This window comes from Neopsephotus bourkii, unplaced genomic scaffold, assembly GCF_033783945.1.
Source record: "Neopsephotus bourkii isolate Nb327-2 ecotype Australia unplaced genomic scaffold, CSIRO-AGI_Nbou_v1 NB_1488, whole genome shotgun sequence".
Taxonomy (NCBI): domain Eukaryota; kingdom Metazoa; phylum Chordata; class Aves; order Psittaciformes; family Psittacidae; genus Neopsephotus; species Neopsephotus bourkii.
In genome coordinates, this window is record NW_026901964.1 from 88,694 (window position 1) to 113,005 (window position 24,312).

The window sequence follows — 24,312 nt, forward strand, 5'->3', positions numbered from 1 at the left end:
ATTTCAGGTGAGTTTGATTTGTTCCCATCTTTTCTGTCCCTTCCTACCATGTTAGGACCCAGCTGATCTTAACAAAGCAGTGTTGTCTTAGAAATACACCAGCAAGCTAGAAGCTAATTACTGACTTCATATTCTTGATGGCTGATTTAATTATACATGTGGTTAAACAATCTGTGACTATATTGAGTATTCACAAAACTCAAAATGCTACCCAGCTTTTTTCTTCAAGTGTTTGGATTTTTCCTTACAAAAGAGCAAGGAAACTTTTGCCGAGGTGACTACAGGTAATAATAGCATTTTTTGAACCCAGCATTCTATCGTTAGAACACTTTGTCAGCAGATTTTGTGTGTAGAGCTGGTTTTCTTTCTAAAATACTTAGTTTGTAAAGCCTGTTATGGCTTTCATGTACCTGTCTTGCTTGGTTTGCTTAGGGGTCAAATATAGAAGACGGTCTTTCTGAAACATGAAATCCAAGCTTTCCTGACAATCTGTCATCCAGTCTGGACAGGGATGAATGCTCCCTCCAAACTAGCAGTCATATTCAAATTTAACCTCACACATTTTCTTCCTGGTGGAGTTGCTGGGTGACATCCTCCGCTCACTGAGCGGGCTGGGGGCAGGTATTCACTCAGGGTTAATGGGAGGGATAAGCAAGTCTTCACAAGTGTTTGTGAGGTGCCAAACAGCACAGCACAGCCTGCTATCTGTCTGAGTTAATTTTTACTAGGTTAAAGATGTCTTTAGTTTATAACTGTCTCATTTCTAGTAAGTGTGCAGAGTTGAGGCAACTGCAAGGAAAAGAACTTGCCAAGTATGGGTCTTAGTTCTGGGGGCTTTTTGCTTTCATCACAAAGTGATTTTTTTTTCTTATTTTTAATCTGATTCTATTTTGGTTTGATACAGACTAAAATGATGGTGGCTTATGGATTTATTTTTCAGAACATAAGGGAAATGGATTGAATTACTTTAGATGGATTACTGACTTCTAGCAGCAGAAATGGAAATGGCACCATTATAAGCCAAGCGGCTGTGAAGCAAAGAGAGAAGAATGTTTATTTTCCAAGCCACTTGATCAGTTTTAAGCTAATGTAAGCGTATCCCCATTTCTTTTGTGAGGAATTAAAGTTTTCCTCATGGTTTTAGGAGTTATTTGGGTTATGAGATGAGAACAGTGCAAATCTATGCAATATTATCTTGAAGAGTAGATCAACACATACTGGGAGATGAGCAGACTTCCTTGGCGCTCCATGACGAAGGCAATGCTATTATCTACTTACCTTTCAGAGAGTGTCACTTACATTTCATCAGCAGTTTTAGGATGCAAGATAGATGTTGTAATTTCTGTGAGTGTATTAGCTTGGTTATTATTGTGTACATTAATCAAATCCATTCTTTAATTTACTTAAAAGAATAGGTTAGGGACTAGCTTTGCAAGGTATGCTCATAAACAAAAAGAGATGCTGTGTTTTGTTTTGTATATCGAATCTCTTTTTTGTAACTAGCAAAAGCTAGTTACAGTTGCCAAGTGACAACAAGGAATTCATTTCCAAGTCCCAGGCCCTCTGAAGGTTTGAAGCAAATAGTTATTACATATTTTCAGGTTGACCACACAGTGTTTGTGCAACTTAGTTAAAGAATGCATTTATATTCTTCTGAAAATTCTACATTTTGCAGCCCATCCCATCCTTTCCACACCGGAGGTGGTTTCTCATGCTCCTGGGTACATCCCTCTCCTTTCCCATGAGAGGAATAGGTGTCTAGGCAAACGAATAAATTTCTGGAAAATTTCAAGGCAGCCTCTTGGAGGCCTTCTTCCAAAACACAGCCCTGTCAGGTACATTGAGGTAGAGAATTAGCGTGAACTTGAACTGAAAAGTGGACCTTAGGAAAGGCTGGTTTCAGGAGCCATCAATGTGAGAACTGAGGGAGGTGCTCCAGGGCAGAGGTCCAGATGACAGGGTCTTCTCAACTTTAAACTGTCTTTAGGATCCAGCCAGAGCCAAGTCTGAAACTGTTTTGACACATTGAGCTCAAGTTTCGTGTTTGCCTCACTTTGAGTTTCTATATCTTTAAAATGGGGGATAATAACAACCCTTCACTTAGCTATCTCAAAAAGATTTGAGAAGGGTAATTTGAACATGAAAAACAAAATAAATGTTCATTGCTAATAATTTAAGTCCATATAGAAATGAAATTGTAATAAATAAATGATAGATGTACCAGATATTTGATAAATACACTTCATGGAAAGATAATACCCTTTGAACGTTTCAGAAATCAGATCTTTGTATTTAAAGAAGTTTCAGCTCTTTGTTTCATTTTCTGCTCTGCCTCTGTAGAAAGTGACAACAAGCTGAAGTATTATTCCAATAATATTCTTGTTTATTGTCGTTTATAAAAAGGGCTTCTGGCTAAATGTTCATTAGAACTTTTTTATGTCCTATCTGCTATATATCATGACTTTATGGATTTCCTAAATAAAATGACCCATTTAAAATTTTTTAAGATTATGTGAAAAGCATCACATGCTGGAAAATTTTCTAGGTGCTGGATACAACAAAAGCAAATCTCCTTTTCATTTGAAAGGGAATGGCAAAATAATAAATTGTGACTGGTGACATTTTCCTATGCTCCCACCTATTTGTAATAGACTTATTTAAAAGCTGCATTGGCGGTATCCATTTATCTTTTCTCCTGGGTCAATTATGCTGTTGCATTCAAATTAATTCCTTAATCAAGTCCGTTGATAATTGCAGCAGTGAAAGGGATATATTTACCATGGAAATGTAATGCAGGCACTTTGTTCCAGTGCAGCCAAGTCTAATACTGTTCTGCCACAGCGGACTATTAATGTGTTTGTGTGTAGTTTATTTTCCTAATCAACACTCTCAGAAACAGGTATTCTTGGATCTCACTGATGGGGTTGGATGGGCAACACACTAGCATTGAGATTGCTGTCTTCAGGATTTACCACAGTATCTCTTGACATTTCTAAATACATGGAATTTCAACAGACTTTGTGTAGATAGCTCTGTCATTCCAAAGAGGAGCAATCAGAATTAGACCTTGCATGGGCTCATTAAATGTACATTATCACATAGAGTGTAAATGAGAAGGGATGGGCTTCCAAGTGCAGTACAGACCTGGGCAGATAATTAATTATAGCACTGTGGAGGCTTTCTGGAATTTAAACTGCTGATAGAATTTGGTATGCTAGGACAGACAACATTATCATCTAACCAGTCTCCCTGAAATATGCTGGAAATGCACCTATCTATCATCTATTATAATTGAAAAATCACAAGTTGTGTTTAGAAAGCAGTATTGCTGTCCAAAGTCTCTATTGCCCCTGACTTCAGAAACTGGGGTAATTTCAAAAACCTGTTTCTCGCTCTAGGGGATGCTTTGTATAGACGAATTAATGAGAATTCTGTTGTATGTGTGAAGGTGTGAGGCTGTAAAGAGATAGAGCTTGTGAAGAGAGATGGTATCTTCTATTAGATTTAAATACATAGCCAGGAAAAGCCTGGTCATGTTGTTTGGATCACTAATATGTTTCCAGTCTGAAACAAAAATAGGAGGCTTATTTTTGAAGATAGAATTTAAATGTTTTAGCTCCTTTTTTCCGGTCTGAAAAAGAAATAGGAGGGTTTTATCTGAAGATAGAGTTTAAATATTTTAGTTCCTTTACATGAGAAATGAAATTATTTCAGGTTTTTACTTTTCTGGTAAAACTATTGTAAAAACCAGATTTTTGTTTGTTTCAGTTTTAATTTTAAAAAAGCGTTTGTGGTAGCTATTTCTTGTTTAACCTGCTATGACATTCTAACAGAAAGATGCTTACAACTGTCTTTGAGCAACAAAAATGTATTGCTTTGATAAAGTTGGTGATCTACAACTGTTAATTTGGGTTCAGTGAGCTGAAGCAGGTGGAGCCATAAAGCCAGCATGCCATTTCTGACTACTTCAGTTTTCTTTGCAAGGTGTGTTATGTGGGCCCAGCTGGCACATAGGTCCAGGGGGATTCAAAGTAGAGCCTGTACATCTTTTGCGACAGCTCTTGCCCGATTTGCTGACTGCAGAATGCAGTGAAAAGAAAGAATGAGATGCCGTCCTCCCGGTCTCATTAAATGAGAGCAGTATCTCTTGCCTCCAGTCTGTACACATAAATGATGCTAAAATATCTTCCAGTTTGTGGTGTTCATCTGTTCCTGTCTTGTGCTGTAAGAGAGCTAGTTAAACAGGGGTTGCCTTAGCTGCATCCTCTACCAGTCACCACAGTGTAAGTACATTTTAGTTCTGTATAAGGAAGTTCAGCAGCGTTCATCAGTATTCCAGCTAATGGAATTAATGTGTCTAGATTCCTCAGTGCCCTTTTGAAATTTCTCACTGCAGCTTTAATAATGAACACTGTACTCTCCTTTGTACATAAAGTCTGGTCCCTAATTAAAACCCTTCATTGCAGATAATGACTGTTTTGGGGAAAAAACCACATTTTCATTGCAGAAAACCAGCTAGCCCAATTCTACAAACAGCATACAGTTCCTCAAAATGTGTTGTCATGTGTAACAGCAGAACACAGGCTTAAATGAATGTGATGAAACTGAGCTTACAGATATTAATTCAAAAGAAATGGATATTGAAACCATTTATTTTTCATGATTCAGTTTATTAGCACATACTTCTTGTGCAGCCAAGCCTAAAATAAAACTGTATTGAAGTTCTGATACACCACTTAGTGAGAGAGTTCTTTGAACTGCCATTCAGCTCAGCAATGTTGCCTAACTGCCTCAATTCCAATTTCACTTTATATTTCAGTTTGCAAGGCTTCACCCTCCTCCCCTCTGCCATGTATTCTCTGGGGATCCTAAACAGTCTACAAAAATTCCATTTTGTTGCCCCAGGAATAGTGTTATTTGAGGCTTCAGATTGTTTAGGAGCATCCGAAGTAAAATACTTAGCAAGTGATGAAACTTCAAAATAGTAGTTAGATGAAAGCAGTGTCCTTGCTTTTTCTGTTTCAGACTAAAGCTGAAATTCGGCTGCATTTTGAATGCCTGAGTTCAGGTTTATGCAAGAAGGCCAGATTTAAACACAATTCCAGTTGAGATATATGTGCAATATCTCTAATGGGCAAAGTCAAATATATCTCTATGGTAGACACAAGCAAAACACCAATTCCCTCAAGAACCTTTTATGCCAATTATGGTAGCAAGTAGAAAGCCTGGATATTGATGTAACAACTGGGCCGGACTTTTCTAATCGTCTGAGGCAGCTCAGCACTGTCCTAATGACAGGGTTTTTTCCATATTTTTTGTTTTATAAACCTAGTCCTGATCAAAGTCTGTATTACTAACACAGAATGCAAGTAAGAGCTGTTGGTAGGACTGCAGTGTCTCACTTGCAATATTGTGACCTAATACCAATGTGGGTTTTGAGGAAGCAGAATAAAAGCTAGTTCTAATACCAAGCTGGGAATACAAGCTGCCTTAAATTGTAATCTAAACCTAAATTTTGCAAAACTTTCAGGAAAAGTAAAGGAAAAGGTAATTAGTTGTCTGCAATAACTGCCCCTGTAGCGTCAAATGCACTGTGTATAGAGTGCCTTTTGGAGACTGTGGCTCTCTTGTCGTTTGCTGTGTTTGCTTTAGGGATAGTGATCCCTCAAAGAGCCTAAAATGGTCTTAGTCACAGATCAGTGGCTGAACTGTTGTACTTGGTCCCTCTGAATGGATATACCAGAAAGAGGACTATTGGAGATAGTAATTTTTCATAGTCTAGTAGCAGTTAATCAGAAACAGCCAGCTGATGTGATGTTGTTGGTTTGCTCTTCAGTTACTTCATTTTGTTATGAGTATTAGAGTAGAATGTAAAGCTTTATTAACGGTGAAAAGACTTGTATACCAATTTTAGTTTGTACTTCTGTCAAAATAATGCTAGCACCTAATAGTAGATTGTAAGAGCTTAATATTCTGCTATTATGTTAATCTCCAGACACGTTTTCATGAGCCATAAATCAAGTGTTTTCTCTGCACCTCTCAGACAGCAAGGGTCAAAGCTGAACAAAACCGATACGAAAAAACAATAGGAATTTCAGGACCGGTTGTATGATGCCAGTAATGGGCTACCCATTTCACAGTAATTTATTGTTTATAAGCACTAGTCTATTGCTTTTTCTGCCCTGTATCATGAGAATTAACAGTTTTGGCTTATGCTGTCTATCGCTAACAGAATGAACCCGCTTTTACAGTCCATTATGAAAGTAAGTTAGTCACGTATGTAAGTAGGTTAAAGTTAGTTAGGTTTATAGCTTGTTTTTCAGGTACTTAAATATTGGTCAGTATTGGCAAGGTGACAATGTAGTGTGTTTTTCAATCCAGAAAAGTGCATTAAAACGAATTCTAAGAGATTTATATCCTTAAGACCCATCTTGTTCTACTGTTCCCAGTGAGCTCATGATGCATAATCCAGGATAAATGGTGATTTATATAAGTGATAAATATACTTCAGTGCTTACTCACCCGTCAATTTTCCATTTCATACCTGGAATTAAACGCTGCCCGTGCTATAAAAAGTATGTGCACTCATGCAAAGGCATTGTAGGTCTTTAGTAACAACTTAAAAATCACATTGTAATAAACTTTAAAACAGGTATCAGAAAATCCTTTACTATCTCAGCTAAATGGATTTCTTATGAACAGCTGTCTATTTCTTGTTTTATCCTGTACTGTTGGAATTATTAAGTTTGATTTATCCTAACTGCCACCAATAGAATGAAAGTAGTGACACTGTGACTAGGGAAAGCCAGACGCTGAGATGTTACTCAGCTGTATTGCTCCAAGTTGGACAAAGTAAAACTATTTCTATTCAGATTTATGATCTGTTTAACATCTAGAGGATTACACAAGGAGGTGGTTACACAGAATGGACATCTGATTGCTTTGTGCTCTCTTCCTATGTCAGATCTCAGCCACCTGTGAGGGAGATAATGGCTTGCGCTCTTTCAGATATGCACATGCAGCCCTCTCTGGGTCAGTGCTCATGTGGAGCAGTCAGCTCATAGAGAAATCAGTGTTTCATATATTGCATAGCTGATTTTCCACAGTGAAAAGCCCTTTTTGTTTACTTAAGGTATTAGTTCCTTTCCTTATGACTAGGAGGGTTATTACAATACCTTTCAGTAAATGTTAACCATTGATTCAGAGAAAACTCCAGGAATAAACTTGCCAACAAAATTTTCAAGTTGACAAGCAGGTATTCTTTATTGCGGCGCCGGGAGACACGGGGGATAGCTCCTCCTAACATGTGTCCCTGTATTGCTACACAAGCCGTCCTTATACATTCCCTGGACATACATACATATTCATGAGGCTACGTATAGATTACATTATTTTCCAGAAAGTTCCCCACATGCGTACAAAATTGTGGTGGTGGTCTCTGAGGGTCGTTTACTTCTTCCAACAATCTTCATCACTTCTGGCAGCCTTTGAAGCATGCGCAGATGCTTATACCAGCTTAATTGGTTTGTTAACACCACAGACATAACAGTCCTTCTGTCCTACTTATCAATTAGTTTAACTGCAGCCCATCCCTGACACCTGCCATTCCCAGATACTCTTTATCCTTGCATCCTGTTCTTCTAGCCTGTTTCTCTTACATTCATTTTGTATTAAGGTCATAGGGCCTAAAACTACATCAACTATAATGGTTTATCGTATACAAGAATTCTCAGTATGTTCTCTAGCTGTGCTCTGTTGTTTTGTTTTTTTTTCTGTGTATCATGCACATCAGTAATTTTCCATTGCTACTGTTACAAAGGCATCAAAGTTAACATTACTTAAAACTGATTCTAAAGGTTTATATATTCCATTTTGCATTCCTCCCCCCCCCCCCCCCCCCCGTCTCACTATCAGAATTAGTATCAAGCACAGTGGATAGCACCTGGGGGAAAACGAACTCTGAAATGCTGTGCAATGATTCTCTAACATGATGGGTGAATACCTCCCCTGGAAAATGAACAAGAGAAAAGCAAGTCATTCTGCAGTATCCACAGGTCACTGGGATACTGCAGTGCACACGGTCAGTTTGAGGTAACTGCTGAGTGGCTTTTTTGTTTCTTAATACAGCAGGTTGATCTTCCAGGAGAGCTCACTATTTAGGGAGTCTTTTGTTTACAGAAAAGGTAACCTAACATATTCAAATGGAGTAACCCAAATTTTCCACATTTTCTATGTTAATATAGAATTAGGAATGTTTATAAGAAGTGCTGACAAACACAGAGCAAAAAGTTAGATAGTCTTTGAAGTAAAATTAATTTTTGTTAGGTATATTGCTATGTAGCAGGACCAAGGTGATGATAGGCTCAGTGCCATGCTTTGCACACCCTGAGGCTGCTCTGCAGTGAGCAGTTGGACAACATAGAGATAACCACACAGAAGAAAATATATTCCCAGCGTACATAGGCGTATTTTCCAGCTCAGAAAAGGAAATGGTCCCTTTTTCTGAGCAGCACTTCTGTTTCTAACACGGGGAGAGGCTAAAGCTATTAGCAGCTTAGGGAACTGGAGCTGAATATTGTGCAAGCACTCATCTATCTGTTCAGGCAAACTGTTCTCCTTCAAACATCACTCCTCCAGTAGTTCTCTTTCATCTCTATTAGTGCACTTGCGTGCTGTCCACACCTGCAGTTCCTGACTTGCAGCTTTCTCCTCCTTTCCCTTGCCTGCCTTTAGTATGGCAGAGATGCTCAAGGCACTGGCTCAGACACAAGCCTTCCAGCCTCAGGCCACCTCTGCAGGCACAGAGGACAATTGATGTTGGCTGTAACCTACTGTAGGAAAACAGAATTGCCATCTTGCCCAGAGTCAGCATGTTGTGTGGCTGGGATGCTTGGCAATGGTCAGCAGGACAACTTTATTGTCACGTCCTCACTAAGTAAATGAGGTCGTCATAATCTGTGCTGTATGGCTCCCTGCACAATGTGTAGTGGTGATTCATTGGCATTGTGTGAATAAGCTGCAGGGACTCCTTAGCCCAGAAGAGATCACATAATTTATTTAGTGTAAGTCTCATATGCCCTGTAATGTACATATATCTGATTACATGCACTGTATTTTTTGGAACCGCTGAGATAGTTCCAAAAAGTTTTTTAATATATTCAGCTGAAAACAGAGTTAAAGTTGGCAAACTGAGAACTGCTCTAGCATACATAGCAGCATCCATTTATTCTGTAGTTTTGACTTGGAGGAAACCCAGGAGTGGCACTGCAGCATGTGGACTAAAAGCTAATGATTATTATGCAGTTTGTGATTCTCTTTGCATTAGTTCTGTGAAGATCTTACCCAGAGAAATGCCAGCTGGGGTAGCAACAGGCTAGAAATTTGGTTTCTTTTCAGCCATATCAAACCTAGACCTCATTCTTTCAGCCATGCAATAGTGATGCCCCTTTATATGGAGGCAACGGATCATTTCCGTAACAAAAGATAGTATAACCAGCTGTTGTTGTTTAAACCCTGTCAGCCATAAATCACGCAGTTGCTCTCTCACCCCCACCCCCTTTCTTAACCTACCCCTGCTCCCGGAGGGGTGGGGAGGAGAAACAAAAGAATGCAACTCCCACAGGTTGAGATAAGAACAGTTTAGTAACTAAAGTATAACACAAATCACTACTTCTACCACCAATAATACTAATGATAAAGGAAATAACAAGGGAAGAAAGTACAACACCTCACCACCCGCCAACTGATAACTTGCCCCACCCTCCCCAAGCAAGCACTGACCGATACCTCGTCCAACCCTGCAGTTCCCTAGCCCTTCCTGGTAACCCTCAGTTACATCCTGGGCATGACATGCTGTGGTATGGAATACTTCTTTGGCTAGTTTGGGTCAGGTGTCCTGTCTCTGCTTCCTCTCGGCTTCCTCTCACAAAGTCTTTTGTCAGACTAAAACATTTGAGTGGTAACTAAAAACATCAGTGTTATCAGTGTTGTTCTGAGGCTGAAAGTCAAAACACAGCACTGCACCAGCTACCAAGAAGGAGAAAAAATGACTGCTACTGCTGAACCCAGGACACTGGCCTATGAGGGTGTTTGACATCACAAAACCTTGGCATTTCTATTTCCAGTCAACCTGTTATCTTAAAGGGGAATGAAGGGTGGATACCGGAAAACAGTGCAGCTGTAGTTTCATTTGCTGAGATGGGATTAATAAAAAAAATGAACTATTCTTACTTTGAGAATGTCTTCCCCACCTGAAGGGTAACTTGGTACTTCTGAGGAATTGTTGTGGTTTAAGCCTAGCTGGGAACTCAGGACCACGCAGCCACTCACTCAATCCCCCCCTTCCATCCTCCTTCTCCCAGAGAGATGGGCAGGAGAATTGAATGAATGTAAATCCCACAGGTTGTGATAAAAACTGTCCAGTAACTCAGGTACAATACAAAACTACTACTACTACCACCAATAATAATAACAGTAAGGGAAATAACAAGGGGAGAGAATATAAAACTGAAAGTGCAAAAGGAAAAGAAAACAATAAACATAAGTGATGCACAATACAGTTGCTCACTACCCACCAACTGCTACCCAGCCCCACCCAAGAAGCAATCTGGGCCTTCTGGGTAACTCCCCCCAGTTTATACACTGGGTGTGATGTGCTGTGGTATGGAATATCCGTTTGGCCAGTTTGCATCAGGTGTCCTGTCTCTGCTTCCTCCCAGATTCTTGTGCCCATTCTCTCTGGCAGAGCATGAGAGACTGAAAAGTCCTTAATCAGAGTAAGCATTACTTAGCAACAACTAAAAACACTGGTGTGTTATCAGCATTGTTCTCAGACTAAAGGCAAAACTCAGCACTGCACCAGCTACTAAGGAGAAAAATACCTGTTAAGCTGAACCCAGGGCAAGAGCATAGTTGATCTTTCAGTCCACATGTGCAGCACTGATGGAGGTAGCTGGGACACCTATCTGCAGTAGTGGTGCAGAGAAATTTGCCACCAAACACATGGACAAGCCACTTATCTTGTGTTAGAGAAACCTCATTTACAGCTTGGGAAAATAAACTGTCAGTTAACCCACAGATAACTGTTTAGGGAAGCCTAATAGTATGGTATCCTAAGAATGTGCTTTGGCTTAATCTGAATCTTTGCTCCTACAAATGTTGGAATATTTCATTAGATGTCTTCCATACAGGGTAAATGCTATAAACTCTTCTTTTTTTCTTTTTTTCTTTTTTATTTGCAAAAATTTGGTATATGTAGGTTTGAATGAAGCCATTCATGCTCTGAAATTACACTGTTCTGGAAGGTTTCTGCTGTCCATATTTAATTTAAATTTTTTTTTTTTTTTTTTTTTTTTTACTACTGTTTTGGTTATTGTGTGTCAACAGCAGACTTGTGTTTCCTGTTAGCCTGGCTTCCTGGCTCACTGAGGCAGCTGAAAGTGGGGTCTGAAAGCTGCAGGGGCCAGCTGCCTTAACTTCACCAGCTTTGCCAGCTGGAGCAATATCGTAGGCTTTATTCTATCCAACATGGAGTTGTATAAGAGACGAAGCAGCAGGATAGCAAGCAGGGAAGAAATGGCATAAAGAAGGAGAAACCACTAAACTTCAGGTGAGTAGTGCTGCAGTTTCTCCATGCTGTTTGTTTTCTTTAAAGATGGGAGTTCATATAGTGTTCAGGAAAGTGAGGAGCAGTAATCAAACCTCCTGCTGTTGTGACTAGGGTCAAGGCTTTGCGTGTGTGCCCTCAAGTGGGGGGCGTGGTCCAGGTAATACTGGGGCTCTGGAGCACCTCATATTCCCATGACCACAACATAAGACCGTCTTGGCCCCAAACAAACACGGGCTTTGCCTGCACAATGTCTCCAAAGGCCTAATGTCCTTATAGATGTGGGTGGGGATGCTTTCCCACTGCCCTCCAGTGAGGTTTCCTGATGGTGCCTGCTGGTTGCCACAAGCTGACCTTGAAGTGATGTGAAGCCCCAGAGCAGGTTGACACAATGGAGCTACAGGATGGTGGAATCATTCAGACCTTTTCTGAGCAACCATGCAGAAGTCAACTCCTGGCTCCCAGTCTCAATTTATGCCCAGAAAAATCCTCCAGCTGATAAATACAGGGGAAGTTTAGATTGGATATAAGGAGGAAATTCTTTCCTGTTAGGGTGGTGAGGCACTGGAATAGGTTGCCCAGGGAGGTTGTGAATGCTCCATCCCTGGCAGTGTTCAAGGCCAGGCTGGACGAGGCCTTGGGTGATATGGTTTAGAGCGAGGTGACCCTGCCCATGGCAAGGGGGTTGGAACTTGATGGTGGGGTGGAGTCTAGTTGGAGGCCTGTATCTAGTGGAGTGCCTCAAGGGTCGGTACTGGGACCAGTATTATTTAATATATTCATCAACGATTTAGATGAGGGAATTGAGTGTACTATCAGCAAGTTTGCTGATGACACTAAGCTGGGAGGGGTGGCCGACACGCCAGAAGGCTGTGCTGCCATCCAGAGGGACCTGGACAGGCTGGAGAGCTGGGCAGGGAATAACTTGATGAAATATAACAAGGGAAAGTGTAGAGTCCTGCATCTGGGCAGGAACAACCCCAGGTTCCAGTATAGGCTGGGGAACGACCTGTTAGAGAGCAGTGTAGGGGAGAGGGACCTGGGGGTCCTGGTGGACGACAGGGTGACCATGAGCCGACACTGTGCCCTTGTGGCCAAGAAGGCCAATGGCATCCTGGGGTGTATTAGAAGGGGGGTGGTTAGTAGGTCGAGAGAGGTCCTCCTTCCCCTCTACTCTGCCCTGGTGAGACCTCATCTGGAATATTGTGTCCAGTTCTGGGCCCCTCAGTTTAAGAAGGACAGGGACCTGCTGGAGAGAGTCCAGCGCAGGGCAACTAAGATGATTAAGGGAGTGGAGCATCTCCCTTATGAGGAAAGACTGAGGGAGCTGGGTCTCTATAGTTTGGAGAAGAGGAGATTAAGGGGTGACCTTATTAGTGTATATAAATATATAAAGGGGGAGTGTCACGAGGATGGAGCCAGGCTCTTCTCAGTGGCAAACAATGAAAGGACAAGGGGTAATGGGTACAAATTGGAGGGTGACGGAACACTGGAACAGGCTGCCCAGGGAGGTTGTGGAATCTCCTTCTTTGGAGACATTCAAAGCCCACCTGGACACGTTCCTGTGTAACCTTATCTAGGTGTTCCTGCTCCGGCAGGGGGATTGGACTAGATGATCTTTTGAGGTCCCTTCCAATCTCTAACATACTGTGATACTGTGATACTGTGATCTTAAGGTCCTTTCCAACCCTAACTATTCTATGATTCTATGGTTCGGATTCTATAAATTTCTCTGGAGCAACAGTGACATCTTGTGGATTAATTTTAAGTGTGCTGTATATGGAAATGTTCATACCAGTCTCCTTCACCTTGGCTTGGGTGGAAACCAGCAGCCTGAATTAAAACGGCATCAAGAGCCATCTCCTTAGCACACCCCTAGACCTGACAGTAGAATATCTTATGGATGGCTAAAGAGCTCATAAAATTTTATGCCAAGGCCTCACATGGAAATTCAGGTATCAGGATCATTTTCTAAATAGTATTTTAATTGGAAACTGATTGGTAAGTGGTTATTACACATATTTCATTAAGAAGACACATAGAAAGCTTACTTGTACATGGACAACAGGAGACTGAAGTTTTGTTAACATGTATTTTTGAAGATGCCAGTGTCCTAGTTTTAATTTGTGAGAAGGCAATCAGATGAATGTTAATTCAGGTCTCCATTCTCATCACAGTACACACATTTTTATTTTCGTTTTCATCGCTGAGCATAGCATTTGCTACTGCGTTTGCCAATCTTCTTGCAAATCTTCATTTGTTTCCAGTCTAATTTATATATATATTTTTTTTTATCCTGGCATATTGAATTTGTTGCTCCAGAGGATTTTTCAGTCCACCTGGGCTTCAGTTATTCTCTGATTCCCCAAGGCTCCATTTTGAGTCCTACTGTGATTTGCATTTGTAGACTTTCAATGGGTAACCATTATAGCTTCTCAAGCCCTGTACTGTCACAACCTTTCCAATGGCACTCGACTCCTGCTGATTTTGTAAAAAAGCATGATGTTTTGCATAATATTATGCATGACATTCAATTACGAAGATCTTTAAAAAACCCTGTATTCAAGAGAAGAGCAAGCTGCTATTAATTAGCTATTTGATGCCCAGACTCATGTTGATAGTGATGGTTTCCCTTAGTTATGGTTTTATTAATCCATAGGAAAACATGCCATTATAGATATTAAAAATTCATTTCAAAAGAATACTGCCAGCTTGAAAAGTGGCAGTCTTTTATCAACCTTTTAATAGAATGGTTTTAAATAACAAAGTTCTAGATTTGTTTGAAATATTTCTTCCTACAAAGTTGAAGATAAGATCTCCATGTGTGTTAGCACATACTTCTGCACAAAAATACCGGAATATCTGCTTCAGAAAGCTTTGAAATCTCTTTTTTTGAGCGTACAGAAACTTCAGGAGCGGATGAGGTTTCTAAAGAAGAATTTCTCAGGATGGTTGAAGTCCTTTCCACTTATTTCTCCTCAAAATGTGCCTACTCAGACCTATGCACATAAAAACATGCCCACATGTTTCTGCACATACATGTAAGATCTTTAATGTTTTTTTTTAAATTAATATTAACAACATGCATCACCTCTTATTACTCATATCCTTGTATCACCCTCATTTTAAAATGCAATTCCTCCCTTGCCCTAAATACATCGTATTGTCGAGGATTAAGGACTGCCCTCATACACCTACCCGTTGGGAGCTGAAACCTTGCAATGAGAGACGTTGCTTCCTCACAAGGAAAATATGAGCCATATTTTGCCCTTTTACCCCTGCTGACAAAGACATAACCATGATTTTCTGTATTGCCACATATCACCTTTCTTTTTAAAGCAGCAACATTGACAAGGAGTTTCTTGGAATCATAGCTTTAAAATGAATAAGTAGGCAAGAAAGCCCACAACCCAATAAGCTACCGATCTTCTGAAGTGATAATTCATCACAGTGCCATCCATTTAGAAACATTATAAATCAAATGCCTTCCCTGTACCTATAATGATATCTCTGGCAAAGTGATCTTTTTTAATCTATTAAAAAGAAATTAAGGGAGATAGCAATCCAGCAATCTTGCAGTTTTGGAACTGCATTCTGTTGGACATTAAAAATCAATTAATAAAATAATATAGGTGTCATTTTTCATTACTATTTTTAGTGCAATCAATGTTTTCCTTACATAAATTTCAAAGAATTGTGAGTTCTGTTCTTCTAGTGATACATGCATATTAATGGGGCAAGGAGCTACATGCCAGAGCACAATATACTGCTACACTATCACTTATAATTTACTTTCTTTGAAGGAAAATAATTTGTACTGTGATTCATTTTGCAATACAGTCCAAATGCTGAGGTTTTCTTGCAGGTTCTTCTGGCCTTGAGTATATATTCACTAGTTTTCCTACCTATGCTTTTGCATGCTTACTAGATCAGGAGCATAATTACATTACTGGAGTTTATTAGGTGTAGAAGTACCTTTAATATGCTGAATGTTCTTCATGGGAAGGTAGTTACAGACTTATACGGGTTATACAGAGGTGTTGCTGATTTGCAGCAAAAAAGTATATTAATACATATATACTCATTAATGCTCACATTGTATGAGTTGCAAAGACAGAAGCAGTTTCTGAAAATGATTCTTTTAGATCTTGTACTTTCTTTCCTTTAATAGTTTAATTACATGGTTTAGGAGAACTTTCATCCAAGGGGGACTAAGTGCAGTTTCTTCAGAAATGCTGTCAGTGCAACAGCCATCTGGAGCATAGCTCTGTGGACACAGCAGTGGTTAAACTGGCCCTTCCTGTGCCATGAAGTTACCTGTGTTCCTGCCCTTCCCTTCCTTTAAGCTGTGATCTGAGAAATGTTTTTGATTAAAATCCAGAATTCTGAGGAAAGATATTGCCCATGTGCTCGCAGTTTCTCGAAGGTTGGTCCAGCTGGCAAACTTCCCCTAGGTTAGGGATGATTAGCACCGTAAACTTTTGAATTTGATTTTAGTGATTTTTAATTACTTGCAAGCTAACTGGAAAATTCCGGTATGTTTTCCTAAATTTATGAGTTTCTAGTTGCACTGCTGTGCTTCAAATTTCAAGTTCATAAATGTTTTTCAACAAATCTCACTCTCACCTTCTTATGTTCTAAACATTTGTAATATGTGGTGCTGAGACACTTTTAACACATTTTACCCTGGAATTGAGGTAAGTTTAGAATTTTTACAGGTATAGCTGAGAAAACAAGCACTTCCATCGAAAATGCAGTGAATTACAACAGCTCCTGATATTTTAAAAAACCCTAAAAGACTGACAGAAGATCCTATCCTGAAGATCTTGTTAAGGCTCCTTAGTAATTTGCCTCGTTTTTTAAAAAAGCAAAGTGCTTGACAGCTAGTGGAATGACATTTAACAAAACAGTGATGGAAAGCAGCAGAGAACCTGTGAGTTTCTGAAACGCAAAATGGTGATTGCTTCTAACTACATGCTTGGCAAAACTGGAGAGTCACTCTTTCATGGCATTTTCTAAATATGACATTGATGTAAAAAATTTAGGTACACAACCAAGTGACAGAACTTTCTTATTACAAACTTTAAGACACTTTATTGCATTTTAATTAAAGACAATCCTATACTGCTTTTGTTCCAAAACACCAGCTCTACCAAGAGGGCAGTACCAATGACATTTGCCAGTCCAGCAGCTTAGCTGGAAAGGTGAGGCAGCCTTGTGCTCAGTTTAGAAAGGTAGGCTAAGAAAGAGGTAGCCCCTCTTTCCCCAGTACAGTCTTGTAGACCTAAAATCTGGAAAATTAGAAAATAATTTTCAACAGTAATGTCCATGATCATCTGTCAGAAGAAAATGCAGGTAGTTTTGCTGTGTTTAAAAGTATAAGAGCATGTCTAGCTGTAAGGTTTTGGGGATGGTGAGGCTCTAGTTTTTAAATGAAGATAGATGTGTCATTTAAATAGTGGAAAGCATGAAGTATCGCTATGTATTTTTCTATGTATGCCAGCTGGTATTTGTTTCTGGGAGGGGAGTGGGAAATATGTTTCTTTAGTCTAGCATTGTGTGCAGAGTTATAAACTGGGAGAAATACAGGCTCAGTATAGCACTGAATGAGAGCACAGACATTTGCTGTACCTGTGAGTGGTGGGTGTTCTCTCACTAACAGAAACAAATGGCACGTTTTTCACGGTTGTTTCATCTTCTTTCTTGAAAGTGCTTTCTTGGGAAATAAAGAGTGAAAAGCAGTCGAGATTGATGCATCTTTGGCATTTATAATAGAAAAGACACCAAGTGGGACAAATCTTGCATATCATCCTTGGCAAATTATTCCTCTGTGGCTTGGCCATGCATACAAATAAGGTAAGATGTGTCTTGCTGTGTAAGCACCCTTTTCTTCTCTTGACAGGTCAGCAGGCATTTGTGTTCACCATGTACACAGGCCCTCTTACAATTTATTTATTTTTCACTTAAAATAGACAAAACACAGCAATTCTTTCCTCATGGCCTGATTGTCTCTTGCATTCCAACAGTATTTGTTTCCTCCTCTTTATTTCTAGCTGTTAACAACTACTAAGAAGCATAAAATAGTTTATTGACAGATTTTTCTATGTATGTTATGCATTTATACGTATTTGGTGTAGGGATTGAGTTTTGCTTATGGGAAAGGCAGAAGTACTTTAGAATGAAAAAAAGGAAAGCTGAGGTCTCTTGTGTGTCTCCAGATATGCTGTCTTTCAAACCTAGGTGGTGGAACTACCGCAGTTGAACGTGGTGCTGGTTGCTGAGGACAGATAAAGACCACTCCTTGGAAGGCCTGTAAGTGATCCTGCAGGTGTTGTTCATACTCTGTGCAGGGCAGGGTAGAAATCAAGAAGGCTTTGAAGGGACATGATAGTGCTAGAAGAAATAGCAGTTACTAGTTCATTCACATTTTCTGGAGAGAATTTGAATCCAAGCTATATAAGGTAGAAAAGAAGAGGGGGAAATTGTGGATGAAAATGAGAAATCAAGGACTTTCTGGGAAAGACAAACCATGTCATGGTTTAACCCACAGCCAGACAGCTTGTTACCCACTCCCCCCCTTCTTGCCCTCCCCCTACTCCTGGGGGAACGGAGAGGAGAATCAAAAAGAAATGCAACTCCCACGGGTTGAGATAAGAACAGTTTACTAACTAAGGTATAACACAAATCACTACTGCTGCCACCAATAATAGTAATGATAAAGGAAATAACAAGGGAAGAGAATACAACACCCCATCACCAGGTGACCGATAACTTGCCCCCCCCAGCCCGATCAAGCACCGACCCATACCTCCTCCAACCCTGCAGTCCACCTAGCCCTCCCCGGGTAACTCCCAGTTACATCCTGGGCATGACTGCCACTGCTAAACCCAGGACATTATCCACCCCTTATTCCATACCATTCACGTCATGCTCAGATCCCACATTTTCAATATACCCTCACTCTTATCTAAGTGCACTCTCATCGTAGTGCATGGCCCAGTCCCTATAAAGCTGCTGAGTCCATCTGGTCCATGATGCCAGGCTCCATCTCTTGTAACAGTCTTTCAGAGCAGGAGAGGCTGTGTGCAGTGTTCACACACATGAATAACCTGGGCAGTAGTGTCCATTGTTAGGTCCACCCCTTGATCATGAGTCCATCTCGATGTTGCATCTCTGCTCTGTTGGCCTTAAGGGTCATGGTCCCATCAGGTTCAAAATAATTCATTGTCCTTCCATCTCCAATGTTTCCAAAGCACTGGAGGGGCCCAGTGGACTAGATACTTGCCCATACTGTCCCACATGCCCTGCCACTCATGACTGTCCAGCCTTGGGGAAAACCTCTTGGTCCTCCCATATTGTTGTCTAACCCCAGACAAGACCCAAACCCGACTCTGCTTAAATTTTGGGATCAGACACAATGGTGGTGGGTAAAACACACTCTGCGTGTGTGCCAACATAGTGAACACCATCACAATCAGCAGGCAGGTCCCAAGGGTACCCAAAGGACATTCAAAACCAGAACTCTCAAACGATGCTGCTGTACTTGTCACTGGGGCTGGTGTAGCTGCTGTGCTTGCCGGCTCTCCCACCACCAGCTTCTCTTTTCCTGAGTCCAGCTCTTCCTCCTCTGCCTTGCTGGGAAATGCTGCGGGGTCTCCTGCATCCTCCTGGGGCTCGGCGGGCGGCTTCCGGGGAATGCTCTCGGCCGTCGCGGGGCTGGGCTCGGCCGCGGGGCTCGGCTCCTCCGCGGGGCTCGGCTCCTCCGCCGCCTTCTCCCGCTGCTCGGCAGCCGCCTGCTCCCGCTCCTCGACCGCCCCGACCTCCTCCACCGGCAGCCGTCCCCTCGCGGCCTCCGGTCCCGCTCCCGCTTGGTCCCCGGGGCCGCTCTCCCGGGCCGCTTCAGCAGCCGCCGGCTCCCGGGGCCGCCCCCCCTCGGCTCCCCAGGGCCTCACGCAGACGGAGGCGAGGGCGAGGGCCAGGACGGTGAGGAGCAGCCGGAGGGCCAGGTACCAGTCCACGGCCACGTCCGTCCCGCCCTGCTGCTGGAGCTCGCCCGTATTACAAGTCATTGCCATAAAGTACAGTGAGACAAGAACCTTAGCCCAAGCCCCACACTTGATAAACACTAATACAGCAAATACCGGCTCTAAGTAAGTTACAACATTCTGAAACTGTGAGATCAAGAGGAACAACTCTGAGATCCAATAAATCAGCATTGTGATGGTCAGATCTGTCGTTATCTCAACCCCTCGTGCCCCACGTTGGGCGCCAAAAAGAACTGTCGTGGTTTAACCCACAGCCAGACAGCTTGTTACCCACTCCCCCCCTTCTTGCCCTCCCCCTACTCCTGGGGGAACGGAGAGGAGAATCAAAAAGAAATGCAACTCCCACGGGTTGAGATAAGAACAGTTTAGTAACTAAGGTATAACACAAATCACTACTGCTACCACCAATAATAGTAATGATAAAGGAAATAACAAGGGAAGAGAATACAACACCCCATCACCAGGTGACCGATAACTTGCCCCCCCCAGCCCGATCAAGCACCGACCCATACCTCCTCCAACCCTGCAGTCCACCTAGCCCTTCCGGGTAACTCCCAGTTACATCCTGGGCATGACGTGCTGTGGTATGGAATACCTCTTTGGTCAGTTTGGGTCAGGTGTCCTGTCTCTGCTTCCTCCCGGCTCCCCTCCTCCCTGGCAGAGCATGAGGCCCACAAAGTCCTTGGCCAAACCAAAACATCAGTGTTTTTCAGCTCTGTTCCCAGCTGAAAGTCAAAACACAGCACTGCACCAGCTACCAAGAAAGAGAAAAATGACTGCCACTGCTAAACCCAGGACAGTGGAATATTTTAATTAATGAATTTGTTGAGAAGGGAGAACCGATTGGCTCACTTTTGAATCCTTTTGCTAACCATTGGTGCAGCAAGCTTTCTTTGGCACCTGGTCGAAGACCATCACTTAATTCAGTTTCATTTATTCATTTCACATAATTATGACAGTGGATTATGATGACTTCAGAGTTCAAACTGCTTATATTTGCTACAGTTGTCTACAAGGTTACTGTGGAGTGTACTTTCAGAGACTTGAGTTTTTCTAACAAACAGGGTCACTGAGTGGAGTCAAGCTGCATTTAGCAACAGAGTAAATTTTTTTTTTTTTCAGTTACTGGGTGATAACTTGTCACTACACAGAAATGGCAAGCAGGAAGACCCAAGAAAGCTGAAACAAGAGGAGCAGATAAAATCCCCAACCAGGCATACCCTGCAAAGCCTGCCTAGTGTGGAAGGACACTGAGTCATGTACAGCCTTTGTCTGAGAGTTTTGGAGACAGTGAAAGACAGAACTACAGAACAGCAGTAGCTGTAGACTCTGCCAGGTACCTTACCTTACACAAGGAGTGATCTGTGTCTGAGTGTCTAATAGCACACCCTAATACTTGTGGAAAATATGTTTCATTTAAAAAATCAGTTTTATTTATGCTTTAGAGAAAAGTACAAGAAACAGCACTCTGTCTTCTCTGAATCCAGTAGCAGAATATTAATTGGCCTCACCGTGAACAGCATCAATCCTTTCTGTTCAAATACTGGAATCATGCCACAAGAATATAAAATATATCACTGATATATTTTGTGAAGAAAGACATTCCAGTTTCTGAAGCAAGCACCTAACCATCTTCTGTGAGAAGCTGAGTGATGCTTCCTGTCAGGAGTGCGCCTCAGCTAAGCACTCACTGTAGGTAAGAACCCCAAGACTCTTTTGATGTCAGTACTTGTGTAATGCATTGCGTTGTGCTGCTGCTTTGCCTAAGAAATGTACTATGAATATCTTGACTCATGGTGGTTAGTGTAATATTTATGCATATAATTTATATGTGAGAGTCACCTTGAGCATGGTGCAGGCTGCAAAGAGCAGATAAACAGCATTAGTGCCTGCAGTGTGTGCGGCACTCTTCCAGGTGCTTCACTGCAGTTCATCACTACCCTGTACACAGAAAAGATATAAACGGTGTAAGTTCAGTCATCAGTTGGTTTCTTAATGATTCCTCTAGTAAGGAGAAAGAAGTGTAATGCAGGATCTCATCTAAAACACATGCTTTTAGACTTCATCAGCAATAAATATTTGAGAGACATAAATACGACCATTTAAACCACTTGAACTCTCCTCACCTGCTTGAATAAAGCAGAAGACTGAGAAAATAGCAGACAAAATTGGTGCTGATAGATGATGCTACTATATAATGAGCACTGCATACAGTTCTGGTCTTCAAGTGTTAACATGTTGAGGGAAGAAAGTATAGACAAGTATGACAAGGGTAGCCAAAAGTGTGGCATATATCTGTGTGAGCAAAGACTAAATAGGCTAAGACTTTTAAACTCATCGTAAAAAGATCAATGGGAGGTATGGGTAGAAGTTACAGGGGAAGAGGAGCTGTAATTGACTTCTACAGTTCTGCAAGTGCCACAGAAATTCAGCAAGGCCTACGTTTTGTCTGCCTTTCATTAGGTGAACCTAGGAGGCATCAAATGAAATGATTTGGTTGCTGTTTTTCTCCTTTAAAAAAAAAACAAAAACATAAAGAAGTATTGCTTCCTAGTCCACAGTACAGGAAACAGGGGATGCTTAATGGATAAAAGCTGGGTGGTTACCTGCTGTTTTCAGCCTTGCTCTGTAGTATATTGTTTGTGCAAATACTCTACCAGGGCACCACAGCAAGCTGCTGATTGGAGGAATCCTTTTGTCTCATCTGTGGTTTGTAAACCACTCACTCCCACTAAGAAACCAGACTTCATTAAAAATCATCCTACTCAGATGAACAGAATGACTTGTGTAATTAACAACCTCAGACAGGAAGAGGCAAATTCAGATACTGGCCCAAAATAATTATTGCCATTAACCACTTGTTAGATGTTGTAATTTTTTAATTTCATTTAGTTGCTTTCTTGCTGCTAGCATTATCCTAACGACTGTGATGATGGAAAAATTTTCCCTTATTTTTGCTGCATGTGATACAATCCCTTGTTGTCAGATTGGGCACTGAGATTAAGATAACATAAATTTGACTAACAAGGACTAGAGGTAGTTCAGTAGCTGTCTGCAGCAGACTGGTGGCGCATCTTTCCTCATCTTTACTGCTTTTTCCAGAGCCACGACAGTGCCATTATTAGTGCTGACAAATAAAGAGGCAGGAGTATAATTGTTGGTGATGGTGGGCAAGAAAAGGCTGCTTTTCTCATTTTCAGAAGAGAGCATTTGCCAGACAGAAATACGAATTCTGTCCCGTTCCCCCAGGGACTATCAAAGCTTGGACATGCAGATGCAACAGCCACACGCTTGCCCTGGGCCTATGGGAATATACATGGCTCCTGACACGATTATCTTTTCACAAGGTATTGTTAAAGATTCTGTGAGCTACCTATGTTTTAAGAGGGGGCCATTAAACACCATCAGAAATTGGGCTTCCTTACCGCACACCATTAGACCAACTTGTGGAAGGATCATTCTTTTTATTTCAATGAGAGGCTTAGCATGAGGCAGCAGTGTGGACTTGCAGCCCAGAAAGCCAACTGTATCCTGGTCTGCATCAAAAGGAGAGTGACCAGCAAGTCGAAGGAGGTGATCCTGCCCCTCTACTCTGCTATCGTGAGACCTCACCTGGAGTATTGTGTGCAGTTCTGGTGTCCTCGACGTAAACAGGATATGGAACTGTTGCAACAAGTCCAGAGGAGAGCCATGGGGATGATCAGTGGGGTTGGAGCACCTCCCATATGAAGACAGGCTTCCCACCCTCGGGCTCAGGTCAGCAACAACAGGCTGCAAGGTTATGCTGAATGCTTTATTTTCTGCTCAGTGATGCTTAACAGTCTTATTTCTGGGTGAAATAATTTCAGTGGGAACTGTGAGACAAGAAATTATGAAACCAATTTTCATTAAGTCATCTTTCTCTTGTGAATGCAATGTCCACTCACAGCAGAGCAGGGGCAACATCTCACTGTTTGCACTTCCAAAGCAAAAAGTGCCCCTGGTGCTGAACAAGACACTAGTTGAGTCTGTGTCCAGTTCAGGTGTCGTCGGTTCAGCTGTAACAGTCATTTTTCTCCTTCTTTGTAGCTGGTGCAGTGGTGTGTGTTCATCTTTAGTCTGAGAACAGTGTTGATAATACGCCAGTGTTTTCAGTTGCTGCTAAGCAATGCTTACTCTGATTAAAGACTTTTCAGTCTCTCATGCTCTGCCAGAGAGAAGGGGCACAAGAACCTGTGAGGAAGCAGAGACAGGACACCTGACTCAAACTGGCCAAAGGAGTATTCCATACCACAGCGTGTCATACCCAGTATATAAACTGGGGGCAGTTACCCAGAAGGGCCAGATCACTGCCCGAGTTGGGCCGGGTAGTGGTCAGGGGTTGTGAGCAATTGTATTGTGAATCACTTGCGTTTATCGTTTTCTTTTCCTTTTGCCCTTTCAGGTTTATATTCTCTCCCCTTGTTATTTCCGTTATCATTATTATTATTGGCACTAGCAGTAGTAGTGGTTTTGTGTTATACCTTAGTTACTGGACAGTTCTCAACCCATGGGATTTCTTTCCATTCTCCTCCCCATCCCTCCAGGAGCAGAGGGGAAGAAGGGGTGGAGAGAGTGAGCAAGTGGCTGCATGGTCCTGGGTTACCGGCTGGGCTTTAACCATGACAGTTCTTTTTGGTGCCC

The 24,312-nt window shown here is 41.7% G+C and overlaps 1 long non-coding RNA gene across 1 annotated transcript; it reads left to right on the top strand.

The window, feature by feature from the left end:
• Nucleotides 1–15: 15 nt before the first annotated feature.
• Nucleotides 16–21,093, top strand: LOC133220858 (uncharacterized). The gene is made up of 3 exons (XR_009727794.1): nucleotides 16–1,089; nucleotides 17,316–17,461; nucleotides 20,773–21,093. It is a non-coding gene; the product is annotated as an uncharacterized LOC133220858 (long non-coding RNA).
• The last annotated feature ends 3,219 nt before the right edge of the window (nucleotides 21,094–24,312 follow it).